The sequence below is a fragment of the Halichoeres trimaculatus genome, unplaced genomic scaffold, assembly GCF_033239565.1.
Source record: "Halichoeres trimaculatus isolate MK-OKI-2021-1 unplaced genomic scaffold, fHalTri1.1 fHalTri1_scaffold_18, whole genome shotgun sequence".
NCBI classification, from domain to species: domain Eukaryota; kingdom Metazoa; phylum Chordata; class Actinopteri; order Labriformes; family Labridae; genus Halichoeres; species Halichoeres trimaculatus.
This window is the reverse complement of record NW_027437196.1, coordinates 14,744,988-14,761,354: the sequence shown is the minus strand read 5'-3', so window position 1 is coordinate 14,761,354 and position 16,367 is coordinate 14,744,988. Positions and strand designations below refer to the sequence as shown.

The 16,367-nt window shown below is 39.2% G+C and overlaps 1 protein-coding gene across 8 annotated transcripts in view; it reads left to right on the top strand.

Moving 5' to 3' along the window:
• Positions 1-16,367, top strand: part of eya1 (EYA transcriptional coactivator and phosphatase 1) — an 87,276-nt gene that overhangs the window by 7,845 nt on the left and 63,064 nt on the right. For 6 of the 8 annotated variants that reach the window (XM_074693636.1, XM_074693635.1, XM_074693633.1 and 3 more), the window contains exon 1: positions 13,117-13,391. The exons of the other annotated variants lie outside the window; for them this stretch is intronic. The gene's annotated coding sequence lies outside the window, so the exon portion shown is untranslated. Of the gene's footprint in view, positions 1-13,116; positions 13,392-16,367 lie in introns of those variants that run through there. 8 annotated transcript variants of the gene reach the window in all.

Below are 16,367 nucleotides of genomic sequence, written 5' to 3'. Positions count from 1 at the left end.
AATGGCATTCCCATCGATATATATTATCACTGTGCAGAATGTGAGCGTGGAGGTCACACATGACATTTGCAAACGCCTTTGTTCTGTAACCCCAGAGCTTCCTACAGGCTATGCTTGACTTTGATGATTTAGATGTCTATGTTGGGCTACATGTATGGGTGAGAGGTTTGCTGAGGAAGTGTTGTCAGTGAGAGTAAAAATTAAAAACTGTTCAGCACTAAAATTATTCATTACCTTTGGTTATTTTGAAAGAAGTAGGAGGACTGTTAGTGTCTGTAAGTGACATAATGATGAGCCGGGAAATTTGGTTATTAGGTTTTGTGTTATGACAGTATTTTAGTGTGAAAGTGGAATCTGTCAAAAGATTCAACATGTATTCTCATTACAACCGTGTCTGATAAATATTTTGAATGGATTAATTGTTTCTCATTCAGCTCTTTTCCGTGTTTTCAGCCTAGAATCAAACATGGAGTGCCTATGCTCTAGTTTAGCACTCTATAATAGGACTGGGACAATACGCTATTCCCGCGATTCGATTGTGTTACAATTTTTGGGGTGCTTATTCAATTCAAATTGCAATTCTTCGATATTAACGATATTTGTGATTTTTGCGGTTTTTAGTTTGCTTTTTAACACCAGACCATGGAAAAAAAGTTAAATGATGATGATAATGTCCACAGACTATATCAGGAGCCATAATTTCTCATAAAATGCACATAATGTGAGTCAGAGAGAAACATTTCACCCTCTGCTGGAGAAAAGTGTGAACTTTTTTTCAATCCAGTTTATAAACAGAGACTGAACTAATGAATTTGAAAAAAAAAAAAATTTGACAAAGAATCACGATTTTGATTTTGTCAAACAAAAAATCCCAGTATCGATTCTTGATTTTTTCTCTAACCCCTTCTCTGTAACATGTTGTACTGTAGTAATCAAATGGTTGTGATATACTCACCAACTCAGCATCCTGGGCCTTTCTTGTCATCACAGTCAAATTTGCATAGCTTCAGTAAGTGAACGTTGAATGTTTTGGGGTTTTTTGTACCATAGAGAAAGATAAAAACGGTTTCTTTTTGATGTTTCTGGACCGCCCTGTAACATCACACAGCCTTTAAAGAGCAGTTTTCATGATCTTTAAAATACAAAATATTACATTGCGTGTTTTAATATCAAGGTTTTAACTACTGCTTGAACTTTTTTTTTTTTAGAGTAATGTCTCAAAATCGGACACCGAATCTGGAATATATTTTTGTCCAATCCTGATTTTGCCAGTTAAAAAAAATGAAAAAAATGATCAGGTCTATGACGTTTCAAGCCATTTTCACCCTGTCCCCACACAAACATTTACGCTGACATCATGGCTGGTGCTCACAGGTTATTCTTTAATTTGCTGAGGGACAAGTTAGAGTCAAATTGTGTCTGTCAAGCCAAGCTACACTAATTGAAAAAGATGGCATTATTGATTGATGATGAAGTAATATATGTAATACACGTGTGTCTTATCTGACTTAGGCCTTAGCCGGTAAGGAGATGCTCGCTAGCAGTAGTTTTAAATCACTGTATTGCAAACTGTATAGATACATGACTCTGCCTTGCGTTCTAGCCAGAAGTTTATTTCTGCTGATGTGGTATTTGTGGAATTCACAGATAATTTTCGTGGAAATTTGGAATTTTATTGTGATTTTTTGGGATACTGTATCATTTTGTTGGCATTTGGTTTGCTCCAAAGGAATTAAAGTGCTCAGTTTTTGTGGACTGTACATTTAGTTATTTTGATGCTGATTTTGCATCCAGGATACATGATTTGTTTAATGTGGTTCTTGTACAGAAAGCTGCTGTGTAATAAACCACTATCCAGTTCCCCCACTCTTGCTGGTTTAAGGGGTAAAGCCTTTGAGATATTTACCTCCTCCACACCTGCACCTGTGTTCACAGGTCACACTGATGAGCTGGTTGCTTCAGGGCTGACACTAATGCTCTTTTGATCTCTCTTCAAAATGACCTGCCCACCACCAGCTATCAATCCCTCTTCCAGTCAGAGAGAGATTTTTGTCCCAAGGAAATGGCACCTGTAATACCTGAAACAATGGTCATCAATGTGTCTGACTGCAGCAAATGTCAGTCAGTGATTTGTTTGTCAGGTCTGTCCCATCAAGCAATAAAGTTTATCAGTCCTGGGCAAAGCCTCAGTTTTTAATCTACACATACTAATTTACACATCAAAATAGTTTCTCTCCTTTCCCATTGTTACAGTCCCATACTCTTTGAGCCAACTGGGAACCACTCTGCAAATTTCCGCTCTTTATTTGGTAGATCCAACTGCTTCCCGTGGTTTCTAAAAGGACACCAATTTAGTTGAATTCAGGCAGAGTTGAAAGGCTCTCTGTTACCTGTCCACTGGGGTAGAACCTCTGCGGTGGTTGCCCTTTCCCATGCTTCCAGTGCGGGACCTCGACCACAGGCAGACAGAGGGGACACCTGTTCCCTCTGAGAAGTTGGCCAGCATCTGAAATCTTAGTGTCGGCCCTGCCTATTGAGGGCAAGCAGCATAGTAAAGCTCCCTCACTGTGATGGGGTGGAGGAAACCTGAGGAGCGAGCAGGAAAAGGGATGCCTATAGCCTGATGAATCTGATGCAATTTGCCAAAACACAGTGCCTCCCTCCACAAGACGATTACACACACTTGCAATAGAAAAGCCATTGTCTGCTACCAGTCTCCACTTATCTGTGTATTCTTTATCGAAATGCAGACACACAATGGGCTGCCTGTGCTGCAGCGAAGAGCAGAGTAAGGGGGAAATTAAATGTTTCTGTAGCCGTTGGTGTAAATCACCACAATTATAGCCTGGTAGGAAAAACATAGGCCTCCCCAGGAAATACCTCTGACTCAAAATCATAAATTAATGGCACAAAAACCCATCAAACTTTATACTTTTTGTGCTATTTGTTTGTTTTTGGCCCCACTTTGCGACTATTCACCTCCTAAAGAAACAAAACGAGTTGATTTGAGGCCCAAGAAGGACTGCATGCCCCATTGGACATGATAACTTTTTAAATATGTGGTTACACAGAGCGTGATTCTTGTCTAACACTTTTTTCCCTTCGTGCTTTCAGTATAAACCGAAGCCTTGGCGGGTGCTACACTATTGCTTTGGGGCATCTTTTGTTGAGGAAAAAGTAAAAATATTTCTTCTTCTCCTGACTGAACATGGGTCACGAGGTCACACGCGGTGCTGCGAGAGTTTGTCCAAGAAGTTTCCGCATAAACCCCTCAAAGAGCCTCAAACTGTCTCCCTTCTCACTCCATATATCAACCTCCCCTGCTGAGAGTGAGTCACCTTCCCCACATCACTTCTGAAGCTCTGAAAAACCTGAACCACGTTTTGTGATCACTGTTGAACCGAGCAATCCTCATGCAGGCCCCGGTTGACTCTGATCTTAAAGACTGTCCGCATCCTTCCCTTTTTTTCCTTAACTTTTGTAACATCTTTCAAGTGCACCCTTGCTGGTTGAGTTGCATAAGTTACAGCGTAAAAATGTCGAGCACCTCAGGACTCAGCAATGCAGGAGATGGTCATAGCGAAGGAGGATGGCCACCGAGGGGCCATTACTGAGGCCGAGGTCAATGTCTTAGTGCTGCATTCAGGAGCCGTGGGGAAATAACTGGCAGCTCTGGAGAAGAGAGCGAACACAACAGATGCATGTTCCTGAAAACTTCAAAGATGGCTTCCTTTGATTTTCACTATCGAACATATGTGCAGTAAGAATACTTTATCTGACGGCAAAAGGAGGAAAGTGCTGGGGCAGGATGATTTACACAACAGCAAGTTTAAGTTTAGAACAAAGGGATGAACACATGCATCTTTAAGAGAGGATGATTTAAACAGATTACATAAAATGAATAAAAACTTCATTTATAAAGTTCCTTAAAAAAGTTTGTGACAAGAAAAGGTAAAGGGAAAGTCTAATCTTCAGTTTTAATGTAGTTACATATTAAAAGTCTATTCAAAAACTCCACACTTGAAGAAAATACTGTTAAAAATCCACTTTTTAAATAATTCTTGGGCTTCTCTTCATTAACGTGTCTCTAAGCAGCACAAGCTGCTTAGTTTGGTGTCTCAAAAGCGCATTCCTGTCTGTAAAGCCAGTCCATGTTGTTCACAGTCTACTGACAGTTTAATGTTGCTTTCTAATTTATACCCCCTACCCATCCATTGACTGAGCACCAAAGTGGGAAAAAAAAGTCTTTTACGAAGCAATAGAAGAGGGAATGTTATTTGGGACAGTTCGTTAAGCTGTCCTCACCTTTCCACCTGACCTGCACTTGTTTGAGATGTTTTCTGCTCCAAGCATCCTTCCTGTCCGAGAAGCATAGCAGTGATTCATGGCCCTGCATGTGTGTTGAGAGGAAATATAAGGCACCCGCTAAGAATTATCGATCCTGGAAAACAGCAGTGAGGAAGGAAGAAGTGGTGAAGAGGGATATGGAGGGTTGGTTGGAGAAAAATGGACATGAGTCTGAGAGGTGGATCAAAGATAATTATTCTGCCGGTAAACCTTACTCGAGCCAGATTTACATCTTACCACATGAAGATGTTGCTAAAAAGAAAAGACACTTTAATAATTTAGACTTAATGAAAAATAAATAATGCTCTTTTGGATTATTCTTGTAGCCCCTGCATTAAGGAAATATCTCACCATTTATTTCAACATTATCAAACATGGTGAAATAGCCCCTCTTTTGCTGCATAGCATTAGAAAATTCTGATGTTAAGCTTGTAATTAAATTCTTTTTTATCATGGATTTGATGCAGTTAGGCTAAACAAATAAACATAATTAAGTTTATAACATTCTATTTCCATTAAGTCTAACAAAATGCTGCTAAAAACTGCACACTGCACCTTTAAAGCTCCTGTAAAAAGCTTCTGATTAAAGTGATTTTTGCTCCCTCTTTCTATCCTGTTCCCCTGTGATGACTGTATCCTGGACATGTGTAATTCCTGTCAAGAAGTCATTTTAGGTTATAAAGAAGCATCTCTTTTCATATCAGTCTGTTTCATTTCCATTTTCAAAAGTCCTCTGGGGAGCTTTAAGCAACAAAATACCAATGGTGTTGTGAAAAATGCAACATTACAGTAATATAGTGTTAGACATTAAAGATACCATTAAAGTAACCATGATCATAACAGGTTAAAAGTAGATACTTTTAACACTGCCCACAAACTCCAGGCCAACCATCCAGCCAAGCTGACAGACACTCTGCCGGTGGTCCTGATGGACAGTCCGGCCTCTGGCTGCATTCTGCGCTCCAGAGGCCATTAGCTTCTTTTCCTTCCAGGAGAAAACAGACAATGATGGGTGCTCTGTGCCAGAAAGAGGAGGAGTGGAGCAGAGGAGGGGCTCTAATAAGATAACTCCCCCATTAACCCAGGGGAACTGCCTTCCAGAGATGCTATCAGTCTGAGCACACGTCTCCATCATGCCTGTCTCTCTGTCTCCATAACAACCAAAGTACACACTCAAAATCAGGATGGGCAGTATCTGTCTATCATCCTATCAGGCAATATAATCACAGAGAGGACTCTCTGTGATGGAATCAGATCAGCTTTATTGTTAAACTTCGGCAGCAGAGGTGGCAGTAACAGACTGCAGACTTTCTGGGTTTACGTCATTCTAATATCCACGTCGTGTTTACACTGCAAACATCTGCTCACAGGCACTGAGCTCTACAGGAATTGTCCTCTAACAGGCAAATCACTCACTTATTTTCTTAAAACAAACATCATCTCCATAGTTAGTGTCTGTTAAAGATAACTGACAGTACTCATAAAATGTCACATGATGCCATCCTGCCCCCCCAATTTCAAAATATGATGTAATCAGTCTCCAATTTGGGGTGTTTACAGTATGGATGCTTTTATTGCCAAATGCTTGACTGCAAAAGAGGGATACTGTGATTGCAGACGAGGAGAAAAAAATGATCATAGTCAGATCCAACTTGCTCAATATGTATAACATTACAAGCATTAAGGAGATGCTAGATTATAAGCCAAATGACACTTAAAGACACTTGTTTTTCTTCAGTTCTTCTTCCTGCTTTGATTAAATGTGCTGCATGCTCTATTGTTTATTGGAAAAGTATTAAGAACGAGTGTCTCCGGACACCTTGAGTGGATAACCATATGCTGTCACAGTAGACCAGACGCGCCTCATATTGAGAGCTTTGTTGACCTGGGAATTGTGTAGGAGGAGGTGGAGAGCGGGGGTGGAGGGGCACGGGGGACTTGTGAGAGTTTTCAAGAGGTACAAATCAAGGATTTAACTACTCCAGCCCTCGCCCCTAGTCAGAATATAACGGCCAGTGTTTACATTTACAGGGCAGAGGATAGGAAAAGTGATCATGAAGAAAATCCTGCACTGCGTTATGATCGGCAAAAAGATGCTTTTTTGAAGTGTGTGTAAAAAAAAAAGAGCAAGAAGTCAGAGAGAAAAAGACAGATATTGCACCAGTGCTTTGGTTCTTTATTGGGCCACACATTAAATCAAAGGCAGATGTTCCCTTTCCCTTTGACCAAACCACATCAGCTGTCGTTCCCCTTGTTTCTCTTAACCCTCCCCAATAATTCCTCAAAAAGGGGGAGAACCAAAAACCAACCATCAGTAAACATGCAGACTCGTCAAATTCCATTAATGTCAAGCTTTACAGACAACAAGCCAGCCAGCCCCTGTTCCTTAAGCTGGGAAACCCCTTTCTAGTTCTGACACAGACTACAGCTAGCATGCTAGCTTGGGAGAAGTATTGTTATGGTTTGACATGCCAGCAGTTCTCCCTCAATATGAAACAACCCCCTGGACTGTCAGACAACTCTTGGAAGGAACATTGTCACTTACCCTGTTAAAGTTCTGCTGGTGGTTGAAATATTTGGGCTATAGTAAAGAGATGGTTCATAAAATAGCAATGCAACTGACAGAAATAGAAAGGCTAATTTGTCATTTAAAGCCCACAGAGTGTAAAGCCGTTCCTTACGCGTTTCTTCACAAAAAATTCATAACGTGAAAATGTGTGAATCCAAACAACAGCAAATGTGTGCTGTTAGCACTTTTTGTTCATTTTGGCAAAAAAAAAGAGTTACTAGCTTAGAGAACACAAGGCTACAGCTAGTATGCTAGAGAAGTGTTGTAATATGTTGCAGTAGTTCTCTCTCGATGTAAAAATAACTGTCATACAACAGGAAGAGCACTGTTAATTTCTCTGATTAAGTTTCACTTGTAGATCAAATATCCATGCTGCATTCAAAAAACAAATATTTTTGTGAGTAAGTTATGTAGAAAAACAAAATAAAGTGCTAATTTTGTAAAAAAAAAAAAAAAAAAAAAAAAAAAAAAAAAGTAGCTGTAAGTGTGAAAAAATATGCATGAACTTGCAGAGCCTATGTTGACACTTTCAGCACCCTTGCATCCTAGAAACAGATTAACTGCTTGGTGCTCAAAGAGTCACTGGATATGCCAATTTTGCAAAAAAAAAAAAAAGAGAGTTTGTTGGCCGCATTTGAAGTAGCTTTTTAAACTGGACAGTCGAAGTCAAATCATGTAATTGGTTTTAAAATGTACCCTTTGAAAGGATGCTGCCCCTGAATTGGGACACACCTTATCATTCCAAGTAAGGTAATTGTACACTCTTGGTGCTAACATCCCTTTTGGCAGCAAACTGGAGCTGCTAGCTTCGAGGGCAACCCAAAAATCATACAGACAAACCTTCACAAATCCATTTCTACTTACATTTTCATGGGAGATAGACCTTGTTCCCTACCATTACTTTGATTGCCTGTATGAAAATGTAACATTTTGTGTGTGCTGCACATTTATTTTCTGCCTACCCTAATGGTGCCCAATCAGTTCCACCAGGTCTGTTCCAATGGGGTATAGGCGGCCTCTACCCTGATTACACTGAATTGTGGGTATTTCCTGCCTCTAAGCCTCGCATATGGATTGAGTAAGGCAGTGGCTGAGGGGACTACCGTTTCTCTCCACTACATCTTCGTTTCTTTCTGCCTCCTTTTTTTGCATTGGAAAAGCAAAACACTTTTGTTTTTTCTGGCTCTGCTGTCAAAATACTAAGCTGGCCTTTGGCTCGGCGTCTGCCTGCACATAGCCAAGGAAAATCCCATGAGACAAGTGTGGCTAAATGCAGTTTAATCCACATGATCACTATCCGTCTGCGGACTCAACCACACCTATAGCTGACCTATTGCTATGAGGCAAACACATTTTTACTCAATGCATGTTTCCCACTTCAGGGTATAGATATTTTCAATACAGTGAAGTCCCGGTGAAGGTTTATTATTAAGTCAGCTCCACCATATGGGCTGTGACCTGTTTTTATGGCAGAGGTTACTTTGTCTTTATTAAGAAACAGCAGGGTGGATGCTTTACAAATCCAATAAGACTTTTCCTCCCTAAAAAGAAAATTATTACATCATCATGAAACACTACCTCCTGGTAGATAGCACCTTTGAATGACAATGTGCACATAAATGCTTTTAAAGCAAACACCCAGTCTGCAAGCAAGTTTTTTGACATGTTTAATGTTCTTACAAGATGTGCTCTTGTCTGAACATTCACCAGTTATTGTATAAAACCACAGATATGTAAGACAAACCTGGCAGAAAATGGTGCCAGTGTGAAGTAAAGGATGAGATTTAAGAGGTTGCTTGCAGATGGCACACCGGTCAAATCATATTACACCCAAGACAAGCCAATAAGGTAACCTTTACCATGCCTGTTTTTTCTTATATTTTTTTTTTTACCTCCACACATTATTTCCTACATAAGTGAGTTTGATTTACAACACTAAAAGTTTTTTGTTTTGTTTTTTTAAAGTGAAAACTCAGAAAAGGTAACATATCTCCCTGCAGTGAAGAAAATTTTCTATATAATAAAAAACTGCCAACTTTGGCAAGGTCCTGATGCCTTTTTCAATCAGGAGGAGCATCTCATAAACCATTCTGACTGAGTAAAAGGGTAAGGAGAGGTCTTACATTCACTGCCAGCTCTCTTCATCACATATTTAAAAAGATCCTTACATGCAGAGTAATTGTACCGAGCAGTTTTGGAGTACTTCCCCCTGCTACAAATTTCCCATACTTTATGTTCTCCCATTGGACCTGGCCTTCGTAAGCTCTTCTTGTGGGAGATTTTGGCATTTGGTCCTGGTGCTTGTATGTTTGTATTAAACATTTTTTGGAGTGGACGGCTCATTATTTCTGCACTCCACTCTCAAACATTGGCCGTGCTTCCTCTCCGAGTAACCGCTGATAGAGGAAAGATTGAAGTGCATTTTTCAGGGTTCTGCATACCTGCAGGGGTGTTTGATTTGGCAACTGTACAGGCTTCCCCTTGAGGGCGTATACCACCAGAATAATGTATCAAAATATTTCACTTGTTGGCAGGATGTCAGCAACTCAAACAAATCAAGGACCAAATTAATTATTAAAATGACACATTGCTTCTGATCAATATTATAAGTTCATTAAAAACATACTTAATCTACACTCTAATGCATATTGTGTCTTGTAATATATTTTTGATCATATCCTGCCTTTTAAATCAGGCTTCCAAGATTTTTTCTGCTGGTCTCCTCCAACCTGGCTCACACTGAAAGGTTTTATAAAATTTTACAGAAAATAAAAATGTGAGACCCCACACATGACAAAAAATGATGACAGGCTAAAGAGTTGTTTCCTTATAGAACTTGGCCGTCACAGGAAACTACACTCTTAAAGATTTCATTCACCAAAAACCAGAGTCCTGAATCTCAAAACTGCAAAGCTTACAAAATCTTCCGAAGTCAAACAGGACTTAACAGTAAACAAACACAACAGATGGTTGTCAGGCTAAAGTTGCTAACTACTCAGCTACCTGGGGGATCTACTGCATTATCTAGTTCAGCAATATGTATATTTGATTTACTTGTCATTTGGATTGTGCAATGTGTGAAAGGCATGGCTGTTGATGAATCAGCAAACTGGTATTCCATTACCGGCGCACATTGAACGCCATGCGTCACGTTCATTATCACTGCCTTGACTGCATTTGTTGTGCTTCCTGATTGACTCTGTGACAACTCACAGAGTGCTGACTTCAGGGTACCTCCCACATAACACGCTATTAAATACATAAAACTTTAAACACAACAGGCCAGAATCTTCTTTGAAACAGATTGATGAAGGTCAAGTCGCTCTCAACATACCTCGCACCACGGAAGAAAACAAGATGAAAAAGGAATCCCTGCTTCTGGATAAGTTTTGGAAGTGATAAAAAACTTTTTTTTTTATTACAAAGAAAAATATCAGTGCTAAAAATGACACTTTAACCCTTTATCTAAAAGACTGGCATTTTCATGATTAAGTTTTTAATGGGATTGTGATTTGGGATGGATGAATCTATAATGTTTTCTGGTCCTCAGCTCGTCATTGCTGTCCTTCTTTTCTCTCCATATATCACTGTTGTGCCTGTAGCTAACAGGAAAGACAGGGTGATGCCTGCTAAATTACTGGAGTACAAAACATGATTGATTGACTTGTTGTTGGCCTGCCATGACCACTGGAATGTACCTCTTGTGAGAGATACCTCCAACACTGTTTGTACCTCCTCAGAGTACCTTGGCGGGGCAAAGGTTTTATTAACCTCATCGTGTGATTTCAAAAAAGTGAGAAAAGAAAATACTTTAAAGAAAAACAACTATCACCTTGTCTTTTTATTAATCAGGGAAAATATGCACTTTTCTCCAGTTTGGGTTATTTCACTCTGCGTGTAACGTGATAGGAGGCTAATATAAAACACCTGACCTCAATATGAAATGCAGCATATAATGTAATAAAGTGCATTGTCTGATTGGTTATGGTAATTCTTCATTTAGCCACAATAACCTACAGCTCAGCCGCCTAAAATCCAGTGAAATCACCTAAAACAGATGTTGCGCAGAGGTTCCAGATAGTTCTATGAAAAATGCCTCGTACCCCCAGAAACCCAGTCCTCAGGAGTGTAGGAGTATCTATAAGCAGAGAGGAGCATCAGAGCATTGTTTTATTTTACTGTGTGGCATAAATCAAAAATTATAGAGGTGCTGAGAATAAAAAGCATCTGACATTTTTAGCGTGACAGTTCCGCCGTTCCCGTGTTTAAGTGGCGTTGGGAGCTTTGTGGAGCTAGGCCGAGATCTCCTCCTGTTAAGCACACATCCTGTAGGCTTTGTCCCTTGGCAGTGACCTGATCCAGCAGGAGGAAGCAACCAATCAGGAAAATATTAGATCAGCTCTGGGAAAAATTAATAAAAAAATTCTCTCAAGTCTGCCTCACCTACTGGAGTGAACCCTGAGATTCATACACGAGAGTAAAGGCGTGCACTTTATACGCTTTCATCAGAGCGACTCCATTAAACTCCCCCCTCCACCGCAGGTTCAAATGATCTATGGACATCATGATACGCTTGTGGAAGGTGTTGTGTTCCTTACTGCCCATGTCTGGACAAGGGTGGTCTGTGCAACAGGATCCTTTGACATCACAGAGAACATGAAAACATGAAACATAGTTATTGATCACAGCGTCCGCGCTAATCAAATAGCACTCTGGTTTGTTTGAAGTTAAAAATGGTTACAGTGGGTGTTTACTGTTGCACTTCAGGACCCTGCAGCCGCTCCCCTCTCAAACATACACAGACAGAAGTGTTATTTGTATTGTTAAATTTACATTAAGTCCATTTTAATTGCATCAAGCCACTAAACAGATCTTACAATAATGGGCCTGACAGAGAAAATTGCAATCATCTGTGAAGAGCCTGCGGCGGTGTAATGGACAAACCTGATTAATTTAATCTTGTTGCACTCCATTATGGCTGCACTTTATCATTTCAACAGATGGAGCACCAAGAAATTAAAAAATGCTCTCAAGGATACGTGGCGCTTTGCATCCACTCGAACCCCGTTATCAGAAGGTGTGTGGGCTGCTCTGTGGAAATGAAGGCCTGGACTGGAACCTTTGGATGAGTGCATTTTCCAACCCAAATGAGATTACAGGGAGAGTCAATTGATGCAACAAATCATCAGAATTGTCTTATGATGTATTGCTGAAGGCTGTTAACTGCTGTCCATCCAATCTTACAGCCCGATGAGCTGATATTATCAAAGGAGTAATATGACGAGTGCTTTACAATGTGGAGGCCATTCACAGAAGTACGATATTGCATTCATTCAAAGCAGAAATAGATTTGAAACACTAGAATACCAGTTAGTTAGGTATATATTCATGTGTAATGCTTCTATTCTTTCTTCCAACAATACCTACAGAATAAAGAGCTGTACTTGTTTTGATACCACAAATATTGTTGAATTCTCCCCTCATTTGACCTTTTTTATTCAATATATATACCTCAAAATTAGTTGTGCCATATTCCCACTAAAAAAAAAGGTTACACTGTACATTTGACAGTGTAGTCATTATTTTTTCAGCTCTGATGAAGCAGTTTCTCTTTAAGACCCCTTATCATAGGGACTTGTGTGTTTATAAGTTATTATTTAGTTTATATTTTCTCTTTTACCTACATGAACTTTTTTTTTAACTGTTTAGGCACAAAAATCCTTAGATAGGTAAAAGAAGATTAGAAATCTTCTAGAAAATATATTCAATTTCTGTTTCAAATGTTTTTTTTTTCTCCTTGATTGCTTCTTTAGAACTCATTTATCTTATATTTGCATATGGACAATTACAGAATTTATATTTTGAGAGATTCCTGAGGGGTATTTTTGCTGTGGTGAAACCTATGGGTGGCGCTGTAGTTCATGTCCGAAGGATAATGGAGCGATAGACACTCATGCACGAAAGCACAAATAATAACTCATCATCTCTCAAGTTCTGTAACAAGAAATGAAGAGAGTTGTTAATACACATTGTGAAGCTGAATTAAATATTTTAATCACCTATTTTTTTTTCTTTTGCAAAGCTTTATTTTTATTTTCAGTTAATATAATTTCAAGCTGTTTCATTTTTTCTTCAAAAACCGTTACTGATAACAGTCTATCATATTAATTCTCTCCTGGGTTCAGTTTCCTCGTGCCCGGTACATCTGATACCGGTGGGCAGCTCGCGCGCACACGCGGATCTATCTTGTCAATATAGTGTAACCTTCCGACTCTGCTGCGTGCTTCAAAAAGTTTTGGGCAGACAGAAGCGTTTCTTATGCTTGTTTTTTGTTTAATTTAGGGTTTATCGGTGGCAAAGTCTCTTAGAAGCGAGACGAGTAGAAGGAGCACACGTTGACGGGTCGGAAGGCGTAAAATTCATGTTCCTGGACGAAGAGACTTGTTGCATGAGGCGACAGCGGCGTTACAGCACGGTAGGCACTAATGACACGAGTTAGTTTGTGTTTGCCCTGCGTTTCTTTTACTGTTTCAGGTTGTCTGTCTTTTATAACTGGCACTCGTTTGTTTGGGAACCGATAGCGTGGTGTGAAGACGTTTCTAAGTGGGCGGAGACAGCAGCAACAGACGGACAATGAATCAAAGATGTAGGATTAGTTCTGTCATAAGAATCCGTCATAAAGGTTTGGGATCCATCCGCAGCCAGGTACCAACTGACGAAATTAAAGCTTATATTCGACAAAAAATGAAAAGTTAAATGACATTTGAACTGTGCTTTTATGTCATTTATTTTCACACATTAATCAGTTTGTTAAAACAACGTCATTTAAATGTTACTTTCAGTGTTCGGCCAAAGGGAGGAGTAATTTACATAAGTGCTAATTATACAGCAGAGCAACATTAGCTTACCCTGTAGTAGTTTGCTCATATCTACTACATTTTGACTCATTACAACCGTCTTATTTGTAAACCTGTAGCTGCATTGTGTAACATTATAGTGCATTTTTGTCTCACATTTTCCTTCAGTGGCACAAACACTTAAGAATAACATAATTTAACTCCCCAAAATAGGTCTGTGCAGGCAGTGCGAGCTGCATACAGCACATTTATCAAAATATCATTTGCCTTAAGTTAACATCAGTTGTACCTGGGCTTTACTCTCATTCATTCTGCCCCAGGCAGCAGTCATTTTTCTGTCTAATTACTTCCTCTTTCACTGTGCACCACACTTGACAGTGATGGATAACAGGTTAAAAATGGACATTTTCTCCTCAGTTGGTGTATTGACTCAAACACACATGATGTTCTTCCCTCAGACCAAAGGACCTTGGAAAGATTGTGTTCCCCCTCTGCTTTTCCCATTCCAATATGATATAGTTTGTCTTCATTTTCCTCTTAACTTGGGCTCATTTTCATGATGTATAGCTGAAGCACATCATCAAGACAGAAGTGTAGGTTATGTCAAAGTTATGCCATCATGATTACAGTCCAGAGTTGCAGAAGTGGGCCGTGTAGCAGCACAGCACTAAGAAACAGTGGATGATCTGTGAAAGCTGGTTCTTCTCTGATGAGATGGTGTTTTCTTTTACATAAAGAAGTTGTCACACTTCCACAAGTCTTTCAGTTTCCAGATGTCAGTTCGAGAATCTGCCAAATTTATGCACCTGGATCGATGTAGTAGTGAATCATTAGCGAGTATTGGTTCAGTTTAGACAAGAGGTCATACTGAAAGTGCAAGAGTGAATGGGTATGCAAACATTTTGGGGCAAATCTGATTTTTTCCTAACCCATCTCATCATGTTGTCATGCTTTTAATCTGTATAGATATTAATTCAAGTGTCTTTTGATGTTTGCAGTCAAACGATTCATGATATATAAGCAAAAGACACATTGAAATTCACAAAATTACAGACAAGAAAAATCCAGAAATACAGTGTACACAATGTTTTCCCTTTGATATGTATTAATTCAGCTTAACAGGGTTGGCACAACCTGTTATAGTTAGGGATGCATCAATATGAAAATTTGGGCCGATGCAGGTGTCCGATATTTATATTGCTGCTATGGTCAATAGCAGATATTTACCAATATTAGGCCTGTCACGATAACACATTTTGCTAGATGATAATTTTCCAAAATATTATTGCCGATAAGCGATATTATTATCAATATTGTTTTGATTTTTTTCCAATTTTTTCATTGATGTAATTATGATAAATGATAATAAAGTGAGTACACCATATCAAAAGTAAGAAACTTTAATTTCTTAATTAAAAGGTCAGCATCTTTTAAATAAAATAAATTAAACAAAAAATATAATAAATTTAACAAACAAGAAAGAGAAAAAAATACAATGAAAATGAAATGGATTTTTTTTAGAAAAAATACATGTCAATGAAAATAATTAATACTAATCAAAAACAATAAAACAGAGACCCTGTCTCCAAAGAAAAAACAAAACTCCAAAAAAACAAAACAAAACAATAAAAACTATAGCCTAAATAAAAGGGAGTTTATGCAGTTCCTGAATTGTTTGTAACATGTACTTTTTCCCAGTCAATCCGTACTGTCTGTCAAACATTTTTAACATTTCTGGCTTTCAACCGTATTGAAGGGCTGCATTTCTTTGGCAATGTAGCTGTCTTTGAGCGCCCACCATTTGGCGCTTTTATTTTTATTTACTCTGCAGACCAAAAGCCTCAGTAAGAGCGGATTGTCAAAGAACAAGGCTCCGCTGCACCTCCCCTTCTTCTTCTTCGTCGCCACTATTTTCAAACAAATGCGACATATCAGCTCGTTGGTGTTCATGAGCTCACACTTTGTTCATTCTGATAAAAAACAAAATATTCCCACACTGGGACTGTGGCAGGCGGCTTAAGAACCATATCTTTTGTGCCATCACTCATATTAGCGTGTGTTTCCTCCTTACTCCTCAGGACGCTCGCTTCAGCTCTGTCCGTGGAGGAAAACAAACATGCATGCACGTGTCAGTTTATCGAGGCTGGCAAACTTACCGAGGACGTTTTTATTTATCGTTGGGTTAATTGATTTATTGATTATCGTGACAGGCCTAACCAATATCATAAAAAAATATAAAACAGAAACAATCTCGACACAGATGATGTGTCGAGATGGTTCAGAGGGAAAGAGTGGCACAATGAGAAAAGACGAGCATTGAGAGCATCAAAGGATGGAGCATCTGAGATGAACAGAATCCAAAAAGTATGTTTTGTCTGTTTTTTGGATCAAAAACAAGAAGAAAGGATTAAAGAAGAGGGTCCACTCTTCTTAGGTAGTTTTGGTGTTTACGTCGTCATAGGAAACAATATTTTTGAGGTCCTTAAAGTGATACTCCGGGATGGAACAAGTTGGATCCTATCACAAGGTTTAGGGCGGAAATTACCCCTACAGCAGTGTTTTTGTGCAGCAGAAGCCCAGAGCGCTCGCACCAA